Source organism: Neofelis nebulosa, chromosome 2 (genome assembly GCF_028018385.1).
Source record: "Neofelis nebulosa isolate mNeoNeb1 chromosome 2, mNeoNeb1.pri, whole genome shotgun sequence".
Lineage (NCBI taxonomy): Eukaryota > Metazoa > Chordata > Mammalia > Carnivora > Felidae > Neofelis > Neofelis nebulosa.
In genome coordinates, this window is record NC_080783.1 from 11,932,891 (window position 1) to 11,960,419 (window position 27,529).

The following is a 27,529-nucleotide window of genomic DNA, read 5'->3' on the forward strand; positions in this document are numbered from 1 at the left end:
TGCTTCCGTATTCATCGTCTCAGGACACAGAATTTCCCGCTCCCCAGCCGTTCAAGTCAGAGATGTAGGAAACATCCTTGACCCGCCTTCGCCCCCATCAATCCCCGACCCCCACATCCCATCCACCACACGTAGTTAATTCTTCCACAGTGGGTGTTAATCTGCTTCTTTCTAGCTCTTGAGCCCTAGTCCGATCTCAGCCACAATCATACCTTGCCTGGATTACAACAAACTCCCTAACTGGGTTCTCTGCTTATCCTCATACCCACCAACTGTTTTCCACCACCACCCACAGTAATCCCTATAAAACTGAAGTTGGATTCCCCCGCCATGGCTTCTCATTAAAGTCAGAATAAAGTCCAAACTCCTAACCACAACCACGTGCTGTGGCAAATAGGAGGACCCCGCCCACCTCTCTGGTCTCTTCCCCAGTCACTGTGCTCCCATACCAGGAGCTCCACGGTTGCAGCAGAAATGGCCGAGGGCAGAATTACCTTATCTGTTCTGATCACCACTGAATACCCAGAGTCTAGTACAGTGACTGGCATAGAGTTAGTGCTTAATCAGTTATGTGCCCAAGGACTCCATATGCAATAAATAAGACTGACTGAAAAGGCTAGAATCTGTTCATTTCTAAGTATTTTTCCTACAAACTGGAACCACCTTCCCCACAGAACTATGCATATGAATCCATTTACATTTTAGCTCCAGAACAGTGTTTACAGCATTTATCTTAACTTTATAGAAATAAGCCTCTGATCCATTTAAAAGGTATTAATAGGTTGTTTTGCCAGGACTATTTGATTAAAAAAATGGCATTTGAATTACGTAGTAATACACACTAGACAGCACTATATCAAAGTTGTGACGGAGAGAAATGGAGGGCTTCTTGGAATACTGAAAGGAAAATTAGCCATATTTACTTTTAATGAGAAATTAAATATTAAACAGGTATGTAATAAGAAAAACTAAGTGGCTAGAACAAACAAAAGAAAGTGAATTCGTAAGTTGGGAAACCAATGTGTCTCAAGGGGCAGAGAAAAGAGTTTTATAAAAAGGGGAAAAACTAATTACAGTGATTTTCAATTCTACTTACAAAGCAGAAAGTATTTCATCATTACCATTTACTACGGTGGTATAGGTCTCAATTTTCAGTTAAAATGTTCTAGAAGAATTCAGAACCCTGAAGCTGCAAGAATAAACAGCAGTTAGGAATTATATTCCCAATTTGGCATCTGGCGGTAACAGTGTTGATCCACTGACCAGCTGATGGACATTTGGGTTGTGTCTGCTTCTTGACTCTAAGGATTAATGCTGCTATGAATGTTCATGTGTCTTTTCTTTCTTTTTTTTTTTTTTTTTTGGTAGGCACACATGTTTTCAGTTCACTTAGATATATACCTAGGAGTGGAATTGCTGGGTCACATGATAGCTCTATGTGTAACTTTTTGAGGAACTGGTAAACTGTTTTCCACATTTCTGTACCATTGTGTACTCCCTCCAGCAGCGTATGAGGGTTCCAATTTCTCCACGTTCTCAACCATACTTGTTTTTATCCACCTTTCTCACTACAGCCATCTGAGTGAGTGTGAGGTGGCACTGACTTAGACTTCCCTAATGACTAAGGACATTGAGCAAATGCCTAAATTTTCATTGCTTAAAACATAATATAAACACATGTTGACAGGCACACATAACCATACAGACAAGCTCACGCCCTCTCCCTCCTTCTCTCTCTCTCTCTCTCTCTCTCTCTGCTCTCTTTCTTTCTTCCTCTCCGCACCTCTCTCTCCCTCCAAGAAACAGTTTAACAACCTCAGGTCAAAAGAAAGCTTCAGAAAGAAAGATGGAACCACAAAGAAATTGTTTTGGTTACACTGCCAGGATTTAAAAATATATACATTTTTTTTAATGTTTTTATTTTTGAGACAAGGAGAGACAGAGCGCCAGTGGGGGAGGAGCAGGGGGACACAGAATCAGAAGCAGGCTCCAGGCTCTGAGCTGTCAGCACAGAGCCCCACGCAGGGCTCAAACTCCTGAACTGTGAGATCATGACCTGAGCCAAAGTCACATGCCCAACTGACTGAACCACCCAGGCGCCCCTACAATGCCAAGATTTTAGCACCGCGGTCCCCCCGGATGTATCGTGTTGAGAGTGAATGTGACTGACTGTACTTCACTAGCAGGGGCCTGGCTCAGGCACTCATGTGACAATAAATATTGCAAAACTGTTAATATGTTTTATTGCTTCAAACGAAGCAAAACTGTTATGGAAATAGCAGATTATGTTAAACATAAGCACTTCCTCTGCTTTTTAAATTACGAGAGCTGGGCAACAAATTAGTGCATCATAAGTACCACACTAAGCTGGTCAAAATACACAAAAACACAATGCATTTTTTTCTTATTTGGTTTTAGTACAATCTACTTTCTCTAGGAATGAACTGAACTAAACCATTTCTTCTCACCCCTCTAAGCCTCTCAGGAATCCTATCATTCATGGCTTTTCTAATCCAAACATGAGAAATTATTTTCTCTACTTCTTCCTAGAAGGCCAATCGATGGTAACATTTGAGTCTGGCACAAAATAATAAAATTCTTTGCTCATCCAATAAAACTTCATAATTAGCATAATTTTATTTTCCCTAAAAGGTATTAGCTTCCTTAGGTCCCAAGAGAACCAAATTACAAAATGCACATTTCCAAAACATTTTTGAAAATAGAGAATGGTATAGTGTAACATGTATTTGCATTTAGTGAAAGACAAGAATTTATTAACTAAATGCTTGCAAAGTAATTTGTTTCCTCTTTCCAAATATATGAATACATTTCAAAAAGCCTATACAGCTTAGAGGCAATATATGGTTTTTAAATGCAATACACAGTTGCATGAATAACATGTAAATTATGTTTTCAAAACTTAATACTTAGGGGCTCTTGGATGGTTTACTCGGCTGAGCTTCTGACTTCAGCTCAGGTCACGGTCTCACACTTCGTGGGTTCAAGCCCCATATCAGGCTCTGTGCTGACAGCTCAGAGCCTGGAGCCTGCTTCAGATTCTGTGTCTCCCTCTCTCTCTCTCTCTGCCTCTCCCCTTCTCGTGCTCTGTCTCACTCAAAAATAAATAAACGTTAGGAAAAAAATTTTAACTTAATATTTAAATATAATATTTGAATATTAAATATAATATTAATATTTAAATATTAAATGTAATAGCAGATGGTATGGCTTTCACACCTTACACTGTATTCAATTTACCAGAATAATCATCTACCTGAGCTGATCAGTAAATGGGGAGTCTTGGGGGTACAGGGTAGAATCTTTCTTATAGTACCATAATTGCTTAATGGCAAGTGGAATATAAAAGACAAATTTTTCTGGCCACCTGTATCTGTTAACTGGCTTCCTGAGTCACAATAAATCAGGCCAAAGAATCAGAGTAGGAGTCTCTATTTTCTTATTTAAAAAAATTTTTTTTCACGTTTATTTATTTTGAGAGAGAGGGGGCACGCACAAATAGGGGAGGGGCAGAAAGAGAGGGAGAGACAGAGAACCCCAAGTAGGCTCCGCATTGTCAGCAGAGAGCCTAATGTGGGGCTTGATCTCACAAACGGTGAGCTGAAGTCAAGAGTTGGATGCTTAGCCGACTGAGCCACCCAGACGCCCCTCTTGTTTCATATTAAAGCCAGAGCAATCCAAAGAGATGAAAACAGTCAAGTGAATGAAAACTGACTTCATGAATAAAAAATGAACACTGAAATCAAATTATATTAAGAAGGTCACGGGGATCTAGTCATGAACATGTGACACTCTCAGTGATTAAGTTTCATTCGTGGAAACACCTACAACTTGGTCTCTGTTCCAGAAAAAAACTGGGAGTTGAAAGCACAATTCCTCTTTTGAGGGCTCCTGAGACCTCCATTTATTCCATGGTTCTCCAACCTCATATATGCTTCATCTTTACAACCACCTGAGAAATTGTCTTACCCAGTTCTATGCAACCATTACACTATCTCCCAAATGCCAACTGGCTAAATTGTTTTCATTTTAAGCTACCAGACATTGGGTTTTTATGACACAAGATCTCCTGCTCCCTCTTTTTCCCCATCTACCATCTCTCCAAATGAAAACAAATATAAGGTTGCTCACATCTTAATGAGATAATGCCCAACTGTTTATACTAGCCTGCCTGAAGTATCAGTATCATTCAAGCGGAAGGCAGAATCCCTGATCCCTGAGGGGGATGGCATTGAAGACCACTAGAATAACACGAGAAGCAACAGAATATTCCAGACAAGTGAGGAACCATTAATAAAGGCATATACTATGTGGTAACAGACCTGACCAAAAGTCCAGCCCTTCTCACTGGGCACTCTTCCCCTGATCCACTTATATAATGACTGACTAGATTTACTGAAAATCCAGTCTTATCATGTTATTTCCTGCCCCCAATCCATCATGTTCTCTACTACATCATCCTAAGATTGAAGAGTATCATAGGTAATAAAATGGACTCTGAAGCCTAATGGTCTGGGTTCAAATCCTGACTCAACTGATTGGAATTTTATGATCTTGTTCAAATTCTCAGTCCGTGCCTAAGTTCCCTCATTTATAAAATACATACAAAATACTACTAAGACTTGCCTCATAGACTTGCTCATGTCCATAAGCCATGCAGGACAAAGCCTGAAACATAATAAGCACACATAATAAACATACCAGTGTTAGCAGGTATTACATTTTTACCATCATCATCTGACCAACTTCAAGCATTTCAGCCCAGGATTCAAAGTCTTATAATATTTACATACTTCCCCAGTAATAACTAGTATCTCACACATTTACAGTTTTCAAAGTAGTTATGTGTAATTTGTTTCATGTAATTCTCACAATAGTCTGAAGACAAACTTAGTTCCATGTTTATTGACTAACTGGTCTACCCAAGCACTTGCCAGGAAAATCACCTGACCATCCTGCTGCCTATTCTGCAGCAGACTCTACAGAGCTGCCCATGTGAGGAGTAGCTCCATGGAGATTCGGCCCTTTCAGGGGATGTTCACCCCGCAGCCCTGGGTTTCTCTGTCCAAGGTGCTTAGTAAGTGACCCTCTCCACACATGGATAGTCACGTGGGGTGCTCTCACCACCAGAGGTCACAAAGTGCATTTCACACACACATGCCCTAGCTTAGTTTTTAAATCTGATCATTCCAAACACAACTGTCCCAGTTTACTAGAAATCCTTTCAGCAGTTCCGGTGTGAAACCATGAAACAGAGCAAGAAATTCCGTTTTTCCTATACAGATAAACCAAGATGGCAATGTTCATAAACTAGATTCTTAGGACTCAAATCCAGCTCTTCCCACCAGATGGTACCACTTATCTGTCAAGCCCCTTAATCTGTGTCTGTCACCACTGCAACCTTGGTGCCCCGGCCTGTTCCTATGACAAGCCTTCCCAAAGTCTGCGCATCCACCGCGTATAACAAATGCCTCGAATGTCTGTAAGTGGCTAAATAAAAAGCTTTGGAGATTCCAGGCTGTGATCTAGATGCAGTGCAGGAAGTAGTTCAAAGTTCTGCTTCACACCCAATATCTTTTAGCATAACTCACTAGACTAGGAACCCTTCCAACGCCAGCTACTTTTCTTCCACGTAAATACTCCTTGGAGGGTAAACTCAAGTTTGAGAGATGTTTTCTTTTTTAAGTCCTAAAAGGGAAGAAGGCAATTTTGCATTTTTAGTTCAATCCCTACTTGTATGGTGTAAATTTTTATTAGATCTAACTTAAGCAATGATGAGAAAAAAAAAGTGATTATAACTGTGAAGAGTTCATTACTTAACCATTTAGCAAAGGGCTTCTTTTCACAAAAAGATCTCACCAAGAGAGAAAAGGAAGAGCCATACATTTGAAGCTAGCTACCGCTTTCAACAATAATGAGGGTTACTGAAATAGAATGTCTATTTACAAAAATTATTACTGGGAGAGAATTACATCTTTAACAGCTCAAAAGAAGTAAACAGGTATCTTAAAGTAAAATTCCTAGAAAGCAAAACAGTGAGAGGAAATTCTGACACAGAGACAACTCTGGTTGCTGAGGGTACAAGGGTTGTGTTCGCAAGATTGGGTAAAAAATGGGTAAGACTTATACAGTTCAGAAATACGCAAATGGTGCCCACTGGGGGAGGGGGCTGTTCATCTTCATGCTCATCCCCCCAAATAATCCAAATTACCATGCAATCTAATTAAAAGAGCATGCTTGCCATGCAAACACAGCTTTAAAGCATCCCCTGGCTACTGGCTCCCAACCCTGCGCCCCCTCCACTTCCAACCAGATCTCTCCTTCTGAGACCCTTAGATATAGAAATTCTAGAGCCATCAGAATTTCTGGAGCTGCTGCACGCAGACATTTTAATAAAATTTATTTTGCACACACAAAGATAACTGAGGCAGAACTAAGGTAGTAGCTATGAAAAGAGAAGTTGAAATTAAATATCGGAAAGTAATTTCGAATGATGCAATTATCTACCCTGAGCCACAGAAATACATGCCCCACGACAATAAATAGAATCACCAAAAGAAACTGTCAAGTCAGGACCTGATAATCTGTTCTATCCTATGGAGTCTTAACAATATTCAGGGGGTGATAAGGTTCACAAAGGTTTGGTCGATTTCACCTAAGAGGTACACAAGGTTAGACAGAAGACTTCAGCTTCCATCCTGGCCCAGTCATTAAGGAGGAGGATAGAAAGGCCTAAGAAGTAAAAGATAAAACAAGAAAACAAAAAGCCACCAACACCACCACAACAAAAACCAAGTTTTTCTACTTCCCTGAGGACTGGCTGAGGACGGAAACAGCTTCACCAGGGGCTGAAGGTGTCGGGTGATTCTGGATCATCGTGCTGGGCGACCGGGTCTCTGTACTGCCCTCATTGTCTACCACAGTCTGCCACTCCTCCACTGTCCCATCCGACTCAGTGATCTTGGGCACAGATGTGCTGTTGAAGCAGTAGTTGGGCAGGGGCTCCAGAACTGGGCCACGCCCTTCTAGGAAGCTGGGGCTCAAGATCATCGTCTTCTCTGGCTCTATAATGGGGCCCCATGTTAGCAAACCTCTGGAAAAGTCTCCGGCTTGGGGGGACAATGAGCTGGTTTCACATACAGGCAAGAGACTCAGGAAAGGAATTACAGATTTAGGAAACGCTCTCAATTAGTTTCAACAACAATGATAACAGAAGAGCTAGGTGTGTCAGTTTATTTACGCGGAGTGGAGGAAATTAAGATTCATAATACGCTCCCAGGAACGAAGGACTTTGTCAAAGTGAAAGCAAAAGACAAGGCCTTGCTAGTGACGAGCAATATGCTGGGGATTCCCCTGGCAATTTGAAAACCTTAGGTAAAAAGCATGAAGAGGATGAAAATGAACCAGAGAAATCCTTCCCGGCGAGGTAGCACATCCTCTCCTGCTTCTGCCCATGGTCCTGGTTCTACTCATCCCACGTCTGCTCCTAGCTTTGGGGTCCTGAACGTCCAAGAACATCCATCTCATTAGGCTGAGTTGGATCATCAAGTTGCTTTGGGGCACACAAAGCTCCGAAAGTCCGAGTCTAGACATAAGACTGAACGGTTCTCTCCAAACACATGCACCAAACATGGAGACTGAGGCAGATGGAGAAAGAGACACAGAGAGGCACGCGATCAGAGAGAAATCAATCCCGCCTGGGAGAAGAAAGTTTAACTGCATCCTAGCCTGGAAGAGGCTAATTGTTTTAAATGTTTATTTATTTTTGAGAGAGTGTGAGCGAGGGCACGCACATGTGCACATGAACATGGATGGGGGATGGGCAGAGAGCAAGGGGGACAGAGGATCCAAAGCAGGCCCCGGGCTGACAGCAAAGAGGCTGATGCGGGGCTCCAACTCACGAACCATGAGACCGTGACCTGAGCTGAAGTCGGACGCTCAACTGACGGAGCCACCCAGGTACCCTGGAAGAGGCTACATTTTAACCAGTTCACCCATGTGATCAGTCAACAAACAACACACTGACCATCTACCACAGGCGAGGCAGAGTTATTAGGCTCAGAGAAAGAAAAAGACAAAGTGCACACAACCGTTTGCTTCAAACAAGTCAGGAAGCTGCTCTGATTATTCCCTGCACAAAATGAGAGAGGTAACAGTGCTTCACTCCACAGGGTGATTAAGGATACAGATTTACAGAAACATAAAACAGTTCTACAGAATGATCCAGTTTTCATTCTGTCACGGTCACCAGAAGAGTCTGACTATATGACTCTACAGTAAGCAGGCGTCCTCCTTATTTATTTATTTTTTTATTTTAGAGAAAGACAAAGAAGAGTGCCAGCAGGGGAGAGAGGCAGAGGGAGAGAGAGAAAGAATCTTAAGCAGACTCCACACTCGATGCAGAGCCCGACGTGGGGCTTGATCCCACAACCTTGGCTGGGATCGTGACCTGAAATCAAGAGTCGGACCTCAACCAACTGAGCCACCCAGGCGCCCCAGCAGGAGTCCTTCTATGCACACAAATATTTTTACTCATTTACTATTGCCCATTTGCTGGGTGGCTTTCAAACATTTTCACTGGAATCAAGGGAGGGCCATTTGGAAAATCATAAACAGACACAGAGCATCTTAAGTCACCTTGCCTTGAATTTCTCAGGGATAAGATCATTGGGAAAGGGGGGTGGTGTAAAGGTCCTCTCTGCGATAAACTGCCCACAATCAAACACGTCCATGTGCAAGCCCCAGATGGTGGTCCCTCAGAAGGGCAACCAGGCCTCATTTCTCTCTGCACCTCCCCAACTCTGGGGAAAACATCAACGTGCAAAAATCCAGATGAGGGGCATTCTGAGCTCATAAATCCAACCCAAGCAACTGCTAAAAGAAAGAAACCCTTTGTGCAGCTTTGTAATGGCAGAACAAGAGACCCCTGCCAAGACGCTCCCTTGAAGCCCTTGGGATTATGAAACTTAAAACTCTGAGTACTTGATCTTATCTTCTGTTACTCTCCTATGCCTAGCTGTCTGATCAGGTCATGCCTGCCTCTAGGTCTTTGCTCAGCACAAGCAGAGGTTACGACGGCTGCCTTGGATCAGATCACCCATCTGGTCTGTTTAATACCTGTGTTAGTTCCCTTGAGCAAAGTACCTCATCAATCCATGCCTCAGTTTTCCCATCTATAAAATGGGTTGGTATGAGGATTTAATTAGAATTCTCTTGATGACTGTAACAACTTGTTCTGGTATTATTATACATTGTTTGGGCTTCCCCCAGAAGCAGACACTGAGACAAAGGTCTCCGTGCAAGTAATTTACTTGGGAAGCCACACGTTTGGGATCTATAATTCATTTGGGAGGCAACTGACCAGGAGGCCAGTAGGGAAGCAAACCAGGGAAGGCAAAGCAGCCAAAGCTGTGTGCATTATCAAGCCAGCCATCACGATGGGTGCCTGGGGCTTAATCTCACTGGGAAGTCTGGGAGCTAGCGTAGATGTGCCCCAGTGCTATCGTGCAAAGGGCTGAGAGTCTGCCTTACCTCACTTGTCACTTGTGGCTCGCGATACCAGGCAAAACAAGTGTCAGGGGCCAGAGAAAACACTCAGAGGCTAGTGTTTGAGTCCTAGCAGGTCCTGACAGCTAGAAGTCTGTCAGAATGGATGAAGGGGATGTAGGAAGGGCCCTCCCAGCATCACTCCCTGCTCCGCGACATATTTCCTTCTACTCCTCCCAACCCATTCAATTCCTCCTCAACTGCCAGCCCAGCTCTCGACCAGGCTCCTCATCGGCAGGCTCCGTGACCATCAGCAGGCTCTCTGGATGGATGGCCCACAACTGTCAATAGGATTTCCCCAGACCCAGTTATCATATCCTCCCAAGCTGCGTGTTTTCAGGGTGTCTTGGGGTTTGAGAGCACACACTCCAGTCTAAATCGGTCCCACTGACTGGCTTCAGCCATGTGCTGTGTGACTTTATGCAAGGCAGCTAAACCAAGCCTTAGCTTCCCACTACGTAAAATGGAGTGGTAGTAATAATGGCTAAACGTAAAGATTAAATGACTTAAAACATCAAAGTGCTTAAACTAATGCCAAGCACACAGTCAACACTCCTTAAATCTTAGCTATTGTTTTGATGACTTCAATGGAAATGCTCACTTTCTATTGATTGCTGGTTTTTCTAAAATAGAGGTCAAAAAGAAAAGTCAAATCACTGGCCAAAATTACACACACATATTACCAGTTCGTCTTTGGAAGTACGGCTCTCCAACCTTTCGCGCGTGCTATTATCTGATAAAACGAATTCACAGATCAGGACCCACAACTGGAGGCCATGCTCGTGGCCTGACCCAGATCACAAACCTAGACCTCAGTCAGCCTGCACTTACAAGAAACGCCTTACTGTCCAGGAAACCTGCCCACCACTAACGATCCTCCATTTTAGCTGCAGCTACCTTATCTTACCCTAGAAAACAGGACACGCCAGCCTCATCAGGATATCCCCGCCCCCTAGCCAATCATGCCCCGCTTCCACATTGCCTCTTGTGATGTCCTATCACATTCCGGCTTGCCCAAAATCCTCAAAGAAGAGTGTTCACTGCTTGTTAGGCACTGTACCTCCCAATCCACGGATTGTTTTCCTTTAGATAAAGACACCAAACTCATCCCTAAATTCTTGGTTTTATTTCACGTATCCCATTCGATCCTCCAAACTTTATGAACAGGCACTGTTATTATTATTTCCCCATTTTATAGACAAGCAGAAATTTTAACCACGATATAATCCGGCTCTAGTCTCTGTTATTAAAATGAAATGATGAGTCAGGTTTGTCTGCAGAAAAGCTGAGAGTTTTTAACTCTCAAGATAGTCTACACTTAGACTCCAGCAAATCATGGAAGTTACCATTTAAATAGTTCTAATAGTTACTACCTTCAGTGACCTCAGTTCCAAGCAAGCTAATTGCAGGGAAGCAGAATATGCCACCAATATATGCCACTTGGCATGAAGATCTTTTTTGAGCTGAAGGCAATTGAGAAGAAGCAGACACAAGTAAAGTTCTTTGCCCTCTTCTATTTACCTAAGAGGTGGACATGAATTTGCAGGCATTCCCCTCCGTATCTTCAAGGAAACACAAAAGTCAATCTGGGACAACCTTTGATTGGATACCCATGAAATATACATAACAAACTTTGCTAACTAGCCCATATCTTCCATTAATTTCCCCACATATTTGCCTCCTACAGAAACTTAAAGTCCTTTTCCTTTGTCTTGTCACTTCTCCACGAACATGTTGTTCTTTTGTTAAAATGCTATATAAGCCCAAGTTCTAACCATCCCCCTGAGTTACTCATCTGTGTACTCCCAAATGTATACACAACACACATGCTAAGAAACTTGTTTTGTTTTTCTCTTGCTGATCTGTCTTCTGTCAGTCTGGTTTACAGGGCTCCAACTGGAGAACCCAGGAGCATAGAAGGGAACAGAATTTTTTCCTCTCCTACAGGAATGAACTTGACTATGACTTTCAATATGAGCCTCTAAGATTTGGGGGTGAAAGTCTGCCTTATATATATCTTCAGTTCTCTGACAGATCTATGAAATCTTGATTTTCAGTTTGTTCAGCTTTTGTCCTGTTGTGAGGACAGGGATGACAATTTCCAAACTCTTTACATGTCAGAGCTGAAATAAGAAATCACCTGTCTTTCAATAAAAGATATGATACTTGACCACCAAAAAAATTAGGAAGGACATACTCTCAGCGTAAAGAATAGTCTTTCCCAAGAAAGGGCAGTTGATGACTTCCATTAAACATACCAAAATGTATATGAATTTTGAAATTATTTCAAATATAGAAAATCTCACTACAGAAAACTTTTACTCTATCACACCTAAGTGTTTTCATTTTTTAAATTTTTTAACATTTATTTATTTTTGAAAGACAGAGAGAAACACAGAGCATGAGTGGGGGAAGAGCAGAGAGAGAAGGAGACACAGAATCTGAAGTAGGTCCCAGGCTCTGAGCTGTCAGCACAGAGCCCAACGTGGGGCTTGAACTCATGGACTGCAAGATCATGTGACCTGAGCTGAAGTCACACAACTGACTAAGCCACCCAGGCACCCCAAATCTAATTGTTTTCTTGATACAAGACAATTTGTTGATCTATATTTAAGAAAGTAATAAAAAGTAACATTCGAATACCCCACTTCTTTTGGTAACTATCACAGTCATAGCCAACAAAAACAAAAAATCAATTTTAAAAATCAAGTTAAAGACAAAAAAGTAACAATAAACTAAATGTCGTTTTTTTCTCACTGTGGAATATATATATGCTATACAAAGAGAGAACCAGAGGATCAAAAGCCTTCCATGCCTTCTCTGACTTTCTCCCACCAGGGCCAGGCACTTTGCTGGCTAGGACTCTGGAAAGTGTGGGTCTGCGGCGGGGGGGGGGGGGGGGAGGTGTGAAGTGCACCCTGGTTAGCATTCTGCCATCTCCCCCAGTCCTGTCCTACAAAGTAAGGTTTAATCTGACAAGCCACAGAGAGGCAAAAATATGTTTTCTACCTTTTAAGAATTGCTCAAATAAAGGAGCACTATCTCAACTCTTAGCCCCGTGTTTTACCAAATCTCCAAAATCATGGTCACATCATTCACTTTGCCTTTGAAGAATGACTTCTGCATAAATGCACCTTCATATTATTAGAAGACTTGACATCGGTCTCACCCAAGGGACTGTCACATAGGAATCATCTTCACATTATTGTAAAACATCATTCAAACTTACTGTTCCTTGTGCAAAATCCCATCAGAGCTAGAAGAGGCTTAATTTCTCCTAATAAATGGATATGCTTTTTCCTGCTGAGAACCACTTGGCCATTTAGTTGTTTCCTCCGCTTTTACACGTGTCTTGTGTCATTTCTGAACCCAGCCCGTTTTAAAAACAGGAAAATAACGTACAGTAGGTGCCAATATAGAAATGTTACATCGGTCCAAATCAGAGAATACCTCCCTTGCACCTGGGTTTGCAAAACAGAAAGTGGATAAAAGGAAAGATATTTTTAAGACAGGAAACAGCATGCATGTGCTGTTAGCGTAAATGCTCGAACTAGGTTAGAGAAGTAGAAGTTAATTAGCCTGGTCAGCTCTGCTATAGTGCTTGCTTTGTAACAAGCAAATGTGTTCAAATGCAATTAATATTCAGGGAACAACAGAACATAATGCAAATTTCGCATTTGATTACGCGCAATTTCATCCGCAAGAAGCATTAGGTGAAAGCAGAAAACTGCACCCAGCTGAAGAAAGCTTCACAGAAATTCACCAAATGCACCCAATTACATACCTCAAACACCTACCACCACCTACCTAAGATCAGAGAGTATATTACGAGTTACACCATCACATCTGCAGTTACAACTTACCTTCCACTTCTGATAATCCTTCTACTACCACCTGACAATAATTCACTAGTTCCAATCCTCTGACAACCACTTTCACAAGCAAAGTTCAGGATTTTTTGAAGGCAAAGTACCATATTTATTGTAGTAGTTATGTATTTCTTAACCATTTAACACGTGTGACCGTGCTACCATTTTATTAGGTTCCTTTTTTTTTTTTTTTAAACGTACAACTGACAAAGTTTTGTGAGTGTTTTCCTCCAGCCACCATTTGCACCATAAGCCCTGTGGTTTTTTATTACATAATTTTGCACAGCATGAGGATTTGAGGAATGCCTGTGTCCCATTCTGGCATAGCTGACTATACCCCCAGCATAAAGTGTGTGGGAGGGAGGTCAGCTAACCTAAGAAGTGCTGCTTGTCAGCCATTATTATTCACTTCCACTCCATGTTTTATTCTTACAATCCCATCCTTAAACCAACTCACCAAAGTTAGAGGCTCCCATCACTCAAAGATTTAAAATGTACGCCCTGACCTTCCTTGGACAAAGTAGAGTAAGAGGGGACAAATTCTCTCTCAACCTGTCAAATATGCCCTTGCTTTTCCTCTTAATGTCTTCTCTACAAAACGTTGTTCTGCCGTCCCTCACATGGAATTTAAAATCAAGATTCCTTTAATCTTGGCATTTGTTTACTTGATCATATGTTCTTAATGTGCCAATGATTATCTCTGATTATAATTACTCAAGGACCACACTTGTGTTTGGCAAGATGCTTTTAGTAAGAGAGATCAGGATAATATCTAGTTCAAGTGTAGCAATTTCTGCAAAGAAGGGAAGAGTAAAAATAAGAACCCAGGATCAGATGCTCTGACAATACATGCAGCTCAGTGAAAAAAACTGCATTTACATGCATCATGCATGTTGCGCTTCTAGACAGCACACAAGGTCAAACCACTAACTGTCAGTTACAATAAGCTTCCAAACTTCTGGTCAATTACCTGGTTAATAACAAAAGACAAGGCTATGACATCATTATAGTTATAATTAATTTACACAGATCGGCTTCCAGTTAATCAAATACATCTTTAAAAGCATTTAATTATTTTTCACCTAGAAAGCAACACTCAGCTTTGTTAAATAAAAAGCAATCTTGCTGAATTCAACATGAAAGGCTGTCAGGCTACTCTCAGACATAAAGGACAAAAGGCTTCGCAGGGCATACAGCTGCAACGTGGGAGCTGCTGCCGCATTCACAGCAAACAGAAGCACAAGGTGATGGCTGATATAACACATCTGAACAGTTTCTGAACATAACGAAGTTGTCAGGAAACAGGGTAAACAGGCTTTGGGAAAAGAAACGTCCCAATGCTTTTTGTCAAAAAGATACACGGGACCAGCAATATAGACGTATGTAGTATAGGACAGTACTTAAGGGCGTGGTCTTTGGTGACAGCTCTACAATATGCCTTAGAAAATGTATTTGATCACCAGTTTCTCACCTGTAAAAGGACATAATGCAGGCTCACTGGGTTTCATGAGGATTAAATGAGATTACGTATATCAAATCACAAATTGGGAAGTGATAGTGTTTTTAATCCATATAAACAAATAAAGACCTAAGATTAAAAATTTTAAATACCTTTCAAGTATTTTTATAACTGAGTAACCAATTAGCATTTTTCTTGGCTTTCTATGATCCACTGTTTAAACTACATCACATGATTCAAGTCCACGTACATTTTAAAAACAGTATGATGGGGTATGTGGTAAGCACATCAAAGTAGGAACTATTTTTTAATTAAAATAAATTTTATAACAAAGTCTCAAACCAGAGTTCCCGTCAACATGATCTGATAATTTGAGAATTTAATGAGTCTTTCCAAAAAAAATTTCAATATGTCAGATGGCAAAATTTTTATTTTCTTTGCTCCTTTTTAGAGTGTTATAGTCTTAACAGAAAGGATTATATTATCTTCATACATGAAAAAAAATGAAACCACTGGATTTTGTATATAATCTTGACTTTTGCTCCACGGTGAGGGGAAATTAGTGCCAACTCCAATTGTGATCCTTCACCACTTATGATTTCCAGTATCAATCATAAGTCGGTCCCTTCTCTCACAGACTACACGTCTTAGTGTAATGAGGGCTCATTAAAGTTCTCCGACTGACAGCCCTTCAGACGTAGGTCCTTAACCCGGAGACACATGCAGAGCTGCAATACTCCCCATCACTCCCTTCTAGAGGATTCAAGTAAATTCCATGCTCACCTTTGCTCTGTGCCAGATTTCTTTGTTTATCTGCCTAAAGTCCATGAAAAAGTGCTCGCCATCCCCCCATTTAATCTCTGTGTAAGAACTGGTAATGAATTATTCATGTGACTGAAATCCTCCCAGCACAGGAACTAGTCAAGGGGGAGAGGAGCATGCCTGACTTCAGAGATGCTGTTTATGTGCCCACAAAGCACATGGGACGGCCACTAAGCAGCAGGTGGTGGGGTCGGCTTGGAGCTTTGGCCTGCCGGACAGCATCAATACTTCATTCTTTCAGGAACAGGAAGTTGCCTCCCAGCCTTACCGGATGTGGTCCTGGTGGGGAGGCGGGGCGGGGCGGGGCGGGGCGGGGCGGGGGGGGGGGGGAGGGGAGAGGAGGGGAGTCAACTTTTCCTTTCCCACACTGATTCAAGGGTGATGGTGACCAGAGTTGGAATAATAACTCTCTCCCTGGAATCTAAAACCTGTGCAGAGATACAAAGACCAACAACACCTGGAACTGATATTCGGAGCCTTAACCTAAAGATATCATTCAAATCCACTGAGTCTACCTAAACCTTGAGAACTCACCTGGCTTTACCAAGGCTTGGTTGTTTGGTTTTCTGTTGATTCTCGGAGCTATCCATTGACTTCCAACCAAATCTCTTGTTTTCGAATAAGCTATCTGGATACCATAGTTAACTCACTTTCTGTTGTTTGCAAAGAACACTCCCCAAAACGCTACATTTGCCAAGGGCTGGCAAGCAGACCCTAGTCTCATTCAAGCATCACCAGCTCTCATCTCTTGGTACCTCACTCGAGTCCATGGGAGAACCAAAACATGATGCATACAGAAGCAATATCTCAAAGGTCTGTTCTAGCCACGCTATTCCTAGAGAGAGAAGAGCACAGCTGGCTAAGGACGTGAGAACAAGAGCAACTTCTGCATAAATAAGGCAAAGTCCTCTCAAAGTCATCTACTAAGTATGTACTTAGTAGATGGGTTGGGGCAGCTGGGTGGCTCAGTCGGTGAGCGTCCGACTTTAGCTCAGGTCATGATCTCACGGTTCATGAGTTTGAGCCCCACATCAGGCTCTGTGCTGACAGCTCAGAGCCTGGAGCCTGCTTTGGATTCTGTGTCTCCCTCTCTCTCTGCTCCTCCCCCACTCACCCTCTGTCTCACTTTCAAAAATAAATAAACTTAAACTGGGACCCTGGATGAAGAATGTAATCACAAAAGGAAAAATGGATGATCTAAAATTTGTCTTCTATTTATACAAGGTTGATGATTTTAAAGAATATATCTAATTACTGATTTTCAAACTATACTCCCTGCCTTTCTTCTTCACTGAAAATAAGACTAGTTTGTCCATTTAATAAAATGTTACCACTTGATGAAAACTTCTGACTAGGACTTTGGGACAACGAATCATTTAGATTCATCAACAAAACGAAAAAAAAAAAACAAAGGAAAGAGGAAGGGGAAAAGGAAGGAAGGAGGAAGGAAGAAAAGACGAAGAAAGGGAGGAAGGAAGGAAGGAAAAATGGAAGGAAAAATGGAAGGAAGGAAGGAAGGAACTGAATAAGAGGCTTCTTCAACCTGAGAGCCTTTAGAAAGGATCATGGGAGTATCCTGCATGCTTTTCTGTGGCTTTACCTGTGTTTCATCATTATGTAATTCATTAACACACATCAGTCATCACATTTCTCTAATTGTGAGCCCAAAGAAGAAAACCAATGAATGTGGAACTATAGCAGTAAAAGCATTGAGCATATAATTTTATATCTCACTGTCCGTATCATTTAATAAATATCTGAGAATTAGTGTCCTTTCAGGCAACCAGTCTAGAGAGCAGACATACAAACAGTGACACTACAGTGCGATAAAGAATGAAAATATGAATGCATATAAATGTGCATAGAATGTTTAGAAAAGAGCAAAAATAAGTTTTAAGGATTTGTATGGGGTGTGGGGGGAGGAAAGAAAGAAAATACTGGGCAGGCACTATCCCATGGGCAATGGGGAGGGAGATGAAATGATCCATGAAACTCATCATCAAAAGCAGGAGAGTCATCTCTCTCTCTCTCTCTCACACACACACACACACACACACACACACACACACACACACAGGATTTAAGTCATCACTTGGCAGATATAATAGCTACAAGCTAAAAATCTGGAAAGCCAAAAAGTCCCTCTTGGATACAAAATTAACATACCTTGAAAGAAACAAGGAAATCTTGAATACTTTGCTATGAAGGAAGAGAATACATGGGCAGTAGGCACAGTATTTATTCCTACATTTGCTCAAAGTTGGAATCAAACTGATTCATTACAACCATGACTGTGAATTGCTGGTATCTGTAACATAAAAAAATGTAGCAAAGTTTCTTTCAGTGTTGCCCAAGAGACTCCATCAAGGAAAAAATAAAATCCAAAATTAGGAGGAGCTGCCATCACACATTGACTGACACAAGCACGTACACACACCCCTATATATTATTTATATAAAGTTGAAGTCATTGTAATATGTATATAAATTTCATTCATAACTATCCTGATACTGTGACTTTGGATTAAAAATGCATAAGCAAGTTTACACCATGTAGAAACAGCTGTTGGTATAATGAGAACATTCCTGGAGCTGAAGCCAGATTTGGGGTCAAATATGGATGCCATTGTTTACTAGTGTGTGGCCTTGGGCAAATCATATAATCAATCCTGCTGAGCGTCTGCTTCTTTATCCGTAGATGAGAAAAATTCCACTTACTTACTGGAGTCATTGTGAAGAATAAATGAGATAGCATATTATGTGAAAGCACGTAGCACACTCCCAAAGTTTGTTTTCCAATCTCCCTTCCTCTCCATAAAGTAATGAGCCTTTCCCCCCATGGGACTAGACTTTATTGCTTTATAATTATGATGTGCATGTAACAATGTCCAAGAAACTAGATGGTAAAATAACACCAACACACAAACCTGAATGCACACCATTGTTCGTTGACTATCATCTAGATCCCAAAGGGCTCTTATACGGCTCTTGTACACTATCTATTGCTTCCCAGAAATTTGACACATTTTCTTTTCTGAATACAGCCAAAATTATCCCACAGGCTTTGAAATATTGCCATCATGATGTTGCACAGAGCAGCTGGCTGATTGAAAGTGACTGCCCCTCCCCCACACTCCAGCTGTCACCAGGAAACCCTCCTCAATGTGTGAAAAAAGACAATGTGATATTACTACCGCTCCTATTAATAACAATCTGACAAATACTCAGCATTTGAGATTATTTTTCTTATGAAAGCTCACTATTAACTAAAAATTAACTCCTTAAGAAAAACCCTTTACCATATAAATTGCAAACCAGCTGCTTTCATACAACAAAAAACAGAGGGACTGTAAACACAAGTAATGTATTTCCACTGACTTCTTGTTTCTTTTTCCTCAAGTCATCTGTAATGCTAAACAACAGCCAGTTAAAATATTAAATAGCTTTAACAGTGATACAGCTGTCATGGCTTAGAGGGCTCAAAAAAATAAAATAAAAACTGAGAGGACTTCTCAAAACGTGTGCATAGACTCCTATTTTGTAAAGTACGGGCCAGACTGGAGGCTGGATGCTTCCTCTTTTTTTAACAGCCACTTGCTCGGGTGCATGAGAAGTCATACACACATCTGACATGGCTGAAAACCCTGGGAGCTGTCTTCAGAACAAGTTTGTGAATCTCACTCACAATAATTCTTAGTGCAATGACTTCTTAGAGAGAACTCATCTCTTGAGGATTTCTATCCCACAGATGAAGAGTTTCACACCCAATGTCCTGGATTCCAGGGTTCCAGCGACATGCCTCAGAATGTCACCGCAAAAGATTCAAGATGAGCACCAGCAGGCAGAACTGTGCCCTTCAACCTCTCTTAAAGCCTCTCAGCTCCTGAGCTCTTCAGGTAAGATTCAGCTAAAGAGGGTTGCCTCCTAAAAACAAAACAAAAACTAAAACAAAAACAAAAAACAAAATCTAAAGACCACTGCTTACATGATTAGAAATGCAGCATAAAAGGGAATCTATCTCTTTAAAGCATCATTTCTTTTAAATGGTTTACAAAAAGAATGTTTACACATACATGCATGTATCTAACTTTACATAAATGTACCACCATTAGATTACTTATCCCCACCTCCATATTATAATACGTTGCCAAGTAAGCAAAATTATGACCTGCTCTGGCTCCTTTCAAGTATTTTCCACGCTCACATAGTCATATGTAATATATAGACAAAAATACACGGTATTATTACTTTTTTTACAATGATACATAATGTATAATGCGTTTTCAGTGCTGTCCCATCTCCTGGAACATCCTGTCCCTTCTCTAGCTGACTGTCCTGGTTAACTAACTGAAGATACTTAAATATTAATCAATGGACCTCAAGCTCAATGGACCTTGAAGTTCCAATAAACACCCAAAACAATTTATGGAAGTTGCTCTGTTGTGGTGATCAAACTGAAGATAGTGTTTTTCGACCAGGTTTTAGAGTTTTCACCTTTTTCACATGTTTGCCTTCTCCCACTCATAATAATGTGAAAGCTTTGACTCTTCACTTCAGGATTTTACCATTTGAAAAGAAAAGCAGTACAGCAAGGTAATAACAAAAATGTATTTATTTATTAAAATGGCATGAGGAAATAAACGAGGTAAGTTTGGGGGTGATAACTACCTTTTTCTCCCCTGTCCCAACATGCAGCATTTATTGAACCTCTATGCCTTCACGTTTTGCCCTTTATTTCATTTAATGCAATGTCCTGAGGTAGGTACGTACCATGACTTCTACTTTATAAAAAAGGAAATTAAGAGGATGTTAATTTGTCTAAAGAACTCAGTTAAGTAGCAGAGGCAAAGTTCAAAGCAGGTTCGACGTGACCAAAACCACTACTATAAGTCTGCCGCTCTAATACAGAGAAGTAGAAAATGTGGGGGCCATTGAAAACTGAATGTTTCATGATGGGACAGTGTTAATTTAGCGGTGGTATTAACAAAATTATTTGTAGAAGCTGATATCCACAGTGACTCATGTTTATCTGAAAACTCTGACACACAGTACCTAGAAGCCATGGTGTGGTTCGGGAGCAGTGTGCTCTAATCAAAGTGACATGTTGTGTATGCCATGGTGAGTCAGTGACACTCCTCAACACTGGAATGAGTTTAGGTTTTACGGCAACTGCCTCAAATCCTAAATATCGCCACCCCCCCAACACTGGCCCCCTGAAAAGGGAAGAATTGTAGATTACTGCAACTGACAATCTGTGGGGGGAAAACCCCAGCAGGCCAAAGGCACACTTAACCTTGGTCCCACAGTGCTTCCAGAATAGAGGTACAGGGGGTGGTTAGTACGAGGTCTCTGCTGGTGGAGCTACGTGCCACATGGGAAAGAAAGATAAGCACAGAAACATCTGCTTGCAAGTCATTAACACCTCTCATCTCCATAGCTAAGGCTTACTCTGGTTATCCACCCTACTTCTTTACCAAGTTCTGGGTCAAAAGAAGGTATAATTAAGCTGAAAACACCAAAAACCATTCCTTAACACAATTAGTTATGTCATTCTTAAGAATACTCAGTCCCAGGGCACCTGCTTGGTTCAGGGGGTACAGCATGTGACTCTTGATCTCAGAGTAGTGAGTTCAAGCCCCACACTGGGCAGGACATCTACTTTAAAAAAAACAAAAAACAAAAAACTACTACAGCCCCAGTAGTGTGGGTATTAGCACTCACTGCTATAACCTTCAACTAAATATCCTGCATCCAACAATCTTAATTATATAGACTATTACTAGGACCCAGAAATAAACAAAATGCCCTGTAAGCTGTGGTCACAATAGTCAGGCACTGCAATTCACAATTAACCCCATGAAAATACTTCCAGCACAATCTATGTGTGTATTTAACTTATACAATTTTTTTTTGGTAATTTTTAATGTTTATTTGAGAGAGAGAACGAGAGACAGAGTGCAAGCGGGGAAGGGGCAGAGAAAGAAAGACACACAGAATCTGAAGCAGGCTCTGAGCTGGAGCTAGCAAGCTGTCAGTGCAGAACCAGATGAGGGGTTCAAACTCACAAACCATGAGATCATGACCTGTGCCGAAGTCAGATGCTTAACCAACTGAGTAACCCAGGCGCCTCAAACTTCATGCAGTTCAAAGGAGCTATTAACCAGCATCTCATCTTTGAGTGTTTTCTATGTATGTTAAACAGTTTCCCTGAATTTTCTTTTTTCTTTTTTAATGTTTATTTAGTTTTGAGAAAGAGAGAGAACGAGTGGGGGAGAGAGAGGGAGAGAGAGAGGGAGAGAGGGAGAGAGGGAGAGAGGGAGAGAGGGAGAGAGAGAGAGAGAGAGAGAGAGAGAGAGAGAGAGAGAGAGAGAAACACAGAATCTGAAGCAGGCTCCAGGCTCTGAGCTGTCAATACAATGCCCTCCTGGGCTCACACCCACAAACCATGAGATCATGACCTGAGCGAAGTCAGAGGCTTACCCAAGTGAACCACCCAGGGGTCTCAAACACTTTCCCTGCATTTTCACACTAAATACTTACAGCCCTGTGAAGAAGCCTCTAAGTAACTTGTCCAAGATCTTACACCTAGGAAAGGCTTCACCTGGATTCCAAGTACGTTCTGTGACTTCACAAGAGCAACTCTTTATCATGACAGCAATACTTAACAATGTAAGCACCCAGGTACATTGGGATCCACTGGAAAGCATGTTAGAATAGATTTCTGATTGAAGTCTGAGATAAGATCCCAAAATTTGCATTTCCAACAAGTTCCCATGTGATGCTGCAGCTAGTAGTCCGGGGACAATTAGGAACTCAATGTACCGTTATTCTTTGTAAAATTACTTGCTTCCCCAAGCTGCCGTGTCAGCAGCAAATTATAAGTCTTTACAGTTTATTGGAACTGGGAAAAAAAAAAAAGAAAGAAAGAAATGTGGGACTTCAGACTTCTAAGAAGTAATTGCAGAGAAAAGAGGCAAAGTACAGCTGTCACTGAGTGTCCTGCAAAGAGACCTACACAACGCGATGATCAAGTCATGACTATACAATAATTCCTAATAAGCAATCCTGAGTCTTCAAAAGTTATTGCTTAGTTTGGAAAAGAGAAAGCATGTGATCCATTTTTGGACAGGTTTTTAAAGTGTGACGAGAAAAAGGATTACATTCGCAGGCGGATTTCCTATCCCCTATTAAGAGAAACACCACTTTTTAGGTTAGGGTTGTGTCGGCCACACACTTGCTGGGAGAAACGAAGTTATTCTCCCGGCACCTGAAACTGCAAGTCGTTGCTGATGATGCAACGTCACTTTAAACTTCCTGCTTTCGAAAGGACGCTTTTAAAACCCCCACAGAGCCCAGCCCATCCATCCTCGGAGCACATCCTTGCCAGGGCAGTCGTCACCAGGATCAGACAGGGTGTAGACGACGGGACCCCCCCCCCCCCACCGGGACCCCCACCCCACCCCACCCCCCAACCCGGCTGACTCGGTAGACTCGCGGCGGAAAGCACCCTTCCGCCTCTTGGACTTGCCCAGGGTGCCCAGAATGCGGAAGCGCGCCTCCAACCCGAACCCCCCCCCCCCTCCCCGGGCCGGCCCGGGGAAAGCGCCGACTGGAGGCGCCCGGCACCCGCTCCCAACCCGGCGCCACGACCCTGGGAAAGGGCGAAGCGACACCTGCCAGAACCGGCCACGCGAGGGGTGCTAAACAGACGCGGAAACTCACGCTCTCTACGGCCCGCCTGCGTCCCCACGTCTTGGCGCGCGTGTACGTCATCACGCACGGGCGCCAGACACCGAACACTCCGGGTGCCCGGGACCCACAGGGCGGGGAGAAGGGAGCGTGGGCGACCTCGCGCCGCGGCTCGCACAGCAGAGCGGGCGGGGCGGGGCTGGGGTGGGGAGGGTCGTAAAGCGGGCCGGCCAGCCTCCCTTTGCGCATGCTCAGTTGCGCGCGTCCGCGCTCTTTGCCGCCCCGGGATGGACGTGCGCGCCGCGTGCGGTGGCAGTGGCTTGGGGCAGGTTTCGAGGGCCTCGCTGGAGAGGGTCCGCTGCTGAGCGCAGTGGGGGTGGGGTGGGGGGCTTGTGTCCCGGCCCCATCCTCCCAGCACCGAGTAAAACGTGGATGATCTTCCTTGGGACCGTAACTGTTGGTCGCCCACCGCGCGTAAAGCAGAGGAGCGGCCTGCTTTCGAGGGACCGGAGGTGGGGGACCCCCGGCGAGGGGGCCAGGTGGCGGCTGAGAAACTGGTCTTCCGGTCCCATCCGTACCGCGAGGTCCTGCTGCTGCGTGGAGGAGTCGGACCCTGCCCGTGAAGTGCTGGTGGGAGAGACAGAAACTCCCACCTTCGTGAGTTAGCGGCACACCGCACCAGAGCGTCCGTGTCTGGTGGACCCCGTGGTTACTAAGTAGGCCACCAAAACAAGGCCCTGGGGGTGCTGCCCACTCCCCAAGCTTAGCCCGGAGCTCGCATTTCTTAGTCTGTTTGCCCATTGAGGGGCTTCTGGTGTTAGGGATTTTGATGGAGGTCTCCTATGAAGCCGTTTTAGGAATTCTGCTTCTATCCTAGAACAAGTGTTAGGTTCAGTTGTAGGAGTTAAGTTCAATGTAGTAATGTTGTATTTCTTTTCTGCAATACCAAGAGGCTGGCCTACTCTTTGGTATGGAACTTTCTAGTAACTAGGGGCAAGACCTGCCTTCCAAAGGCAGGTGGTGGTATGCTGGTCTGTACTTACTGGAAGTTGTGGCAGCTGTGTGTAGCGAGTCTTGTCTTTTGTTACTGTTTGTTGCAAGGACTCTTCGTGGAAGTGTTCATTTTGGAGTTTGAAATTTAAATGAAAACTTGGCGCATGTTCAGAGGAATATAACAGACTTTCAAGTGACAGGGAAGATTCTTAGGAAATTCCAAATATGTATTCTTTGAGCCTTACAAGTCATGCCTTTCTTCTAAAAACAATACGCTGATCAGAAAGTCTGACTGATGGAAACTGCATTCCTAGAACGTCAACTGAAGGGGGGTGGGAAGTAGATGAATCGCCTATAGGAGAATTTTATATACTTCTCTAGAAAAAAGATAAATGTAATTATTCAGAAAGAAGGGGTCTTCATTTATCTTTCTGATCCACGATCATACGCATTAATTCAATTCATACTAATCCTGTTTTCTGTTCTCTAACACCCCTTATACCTTTCTGTAATCGCATCATTTTTCTTGTTGTTATCTTAATACGTCAGATACAGAAGTAATTTTAAGGGAGCCACAAGTCAAGAAGTCTCAATACAGTAATCTCAAAAATGTCATATATAAGGATTTAGAGTGTACGTAGGCAATTATATTCCATTTTAAATATTACTAGTGAAAAAACGTAATAGACATTTAAGAGGGCAGAAAAAGTCTGCCTTTTTAAAAATGACCTTTTTTTTTGGTCCTATGGTTCATTAAACAGCCTGCAACTTTAAGTTGTATTGAAATCAGCAAATTGTATGCTCAAGTCCTATTTAGATTAGCCAACATCAGTTAGATAATAATTGTGCATCTTAAACATTAACATATGAGGCAGTCTCACATCCTTTCACTGAGACAGGGCTTTTAATAACAATACAACAAATAACAAAGATTCAATGCCAGAAGACCTTTAACATTAAGCTTATGCAATTGTTACATTACTTGGTAAGATAATGATTCCTAAACAAAGTATTCATTATCTTAATCACGAGAAAAAGCATTTGTGCACATGATGTGTAATATCCAAGACCCATCTAATGATCTGAACAATTCTCTACTTTTATCAAAGGTTTGAAAGAAAGCAGCAGTGTCTGGGATTAAGCCATTTGATGTAAATGAGTGTTCCTACATTGTGGTCCTAGCATATAAATAGAGGAGTTGCGGTAACAACCTTTGTACAGTTCATAAACCTAGGATTGGAACTGGCAGGAAGGCAGAGGAGTATCGTTTTCAGCCTTCAAAACCCGGCCTGGACAAGGGAGGACATCAGTTAGCAGCACCATGAGCAAATAACACAACTGAATTATTTTTTGAAAGAGGAGCTTGTTTTGGTATACCTTTGCTTTTAGTGGATCACTCATTGTTGTACTCAGCACTGTACCAAAAGATGTATAAAACTTATCAAAGAACATATAGCTCTCTCGTTAGGCAAAAGCTTGCAAATTAATTCAAGAACAATCTAAGAACCACAAAAGTAAGTACAAAAATTGCATCATGTATTCTGATACTAGTAAGACCAACAATAGTATTTAATAATAATAGACCATGCAAACAGTAACCTTAAGAAATTTTCACTGGCTTTACTGATATCAAGCAAACTAGACTTTAAGACAAGAAATATCTCTGGAGACACATGTCACACAGAGTCGGTGCATCAAGAAGATGTACCAAATAGAAATGTACATGTGCCCACCCACAGAACCCTAAATACATGAAGCAAAAACTGATAGAGTTGAATGGAGAAATAGATAAATAGGAATAGTTTGATATTATTCAACATCCTATTCTCAACAATGGGTGGAGCAACTAGACAGGAAACCGGTAAGGATATAGACTGCTTGAACAACACTACCAACCTTATACGTATAGATCACTGTACTTGATGATGGCAGGGTTTATATTCTTTTTAAGAAGTATAGTCTTTAGAATAGCCCATATGGTAGGCTATAAAACAAGTCTCAATACATTTAAGACGATGTGGATCATATTCTATGATGTAACCATGTTCTGTGGTTCCGAGGTTAGGAATAGGCAATAGGAAAAAAAACATAGAAAATCTCCAAACATTTGGAAATTAAATTACTCAAGAGTTGAAGAAGTTATGAAGGAAATTAAAAAATATTTTGAACTGAATGAAAATGAAAACATTGAAATTTGGTGATGCAGCTAAAACAGTGATCTGAAGGGTATTTACGACTTTAAACACCTATATTAGAAAAGAAAAAGGGTGCCAGTAATCTAGGTTTATACCTTAAGAACTAGAAAAATAAGAGCAACCATAGCAAGGAAACAGGAGGGAATAATTATTGTATTAGAAACCAGTGAAATAGAGAAGAGAAAAATAAGGAAAATCAATGAAAATAAAAGTTGGCTCTTTGAAAAGTTCAATAAATTTGACCAAACTTTATTTATTTGGCTGCCCCTCCCAAAGAGAAGATACAAATTACTGAAATTAGGAATGAAAGCAATACACCGCTGCCCACCCTGCCAAAATTAAAAGAAGCTATGAGTAACCTTATGTCAACAAATCAGACGATGTAGGTGAGTTGGACAAATGCCTACAAAGATACAAATTGCCAAAACTGAGTCAAGGAAACAAAGTCTGGAGTTCGCATCCATGTCCTACAGCTACCAGAACAAAGGACCACCAACTGGGTGGCTTAAACAACAACAATTTCTGTCTCACACTTCTGGAAGCTAGAAGTCCATGATCGAGGTGGAGGGCAGGATCACGCTCTCTCTGAAACCTGTAGGAGAGAATCCTGGACTCTTTCTGGCTTCTGGTGGTTTGTCAGTGGTCCATAGCACTCCTCAGCTTGCAGCTACTGCAGTCTCTGCCTCCATCATCACATGGCCTTCTCCCCTCGTGTCCATTTCCTCTTCTTATTAGGACACTAGTAATAAAGGATCGAGAGCCCGTCCTACTCCAGGATGAACTCAGGTTGACTAATTACATCTTCATTGACCCTGTTTCCAAATAAGAATACATTCTGGGGTACTGCGGGGTTGGGACTTCAACATACCTTTTTGGGTGATGAAATTCAACCCATAACAGATCCGTAACAAGTAAAATTAATATAGTTGGCCCTTGGAC

General features: G+C 42.0%; 1 protein-coding gene across 12 annotated transcripts in view; it reads right to left on the minus strand.

Annotated features, from left to right (window-relative positions):
- The window catches only part of RHBDD1 (rhomboid domain containing 1), a 175,175-nt gene extending 151,584 nt beyond the window's left edge, over positions 1 to 23,591 (minus strand). For 8 of the 12 annotated variants that reach the window (XR_009254702.1, XR_009254703.1, XM_058702819.1 and 5 more), the window contains exon 1: positions 23,436 to 23,591. The gene's annotated coding sequence lies outside the window, so the exon portion shown is untranslated. Of the gene's footprint in view, positions 1 to 12,793; positions 13,026 to 17,880; positions 18,023 to 19,398; positions 19,638 to 22,253; positions 23,097 to 23,435 lie in introns of those variants that run through there. The other 4 variants (XM_058702827.1, XM_058702834.1, XM_058702841.1 and 1 more) reach the window with 4 other exon arrangements.
- Between the last annotated feature and the right edge of the window lie 3,938 nt (positions 23,592 to 27,529).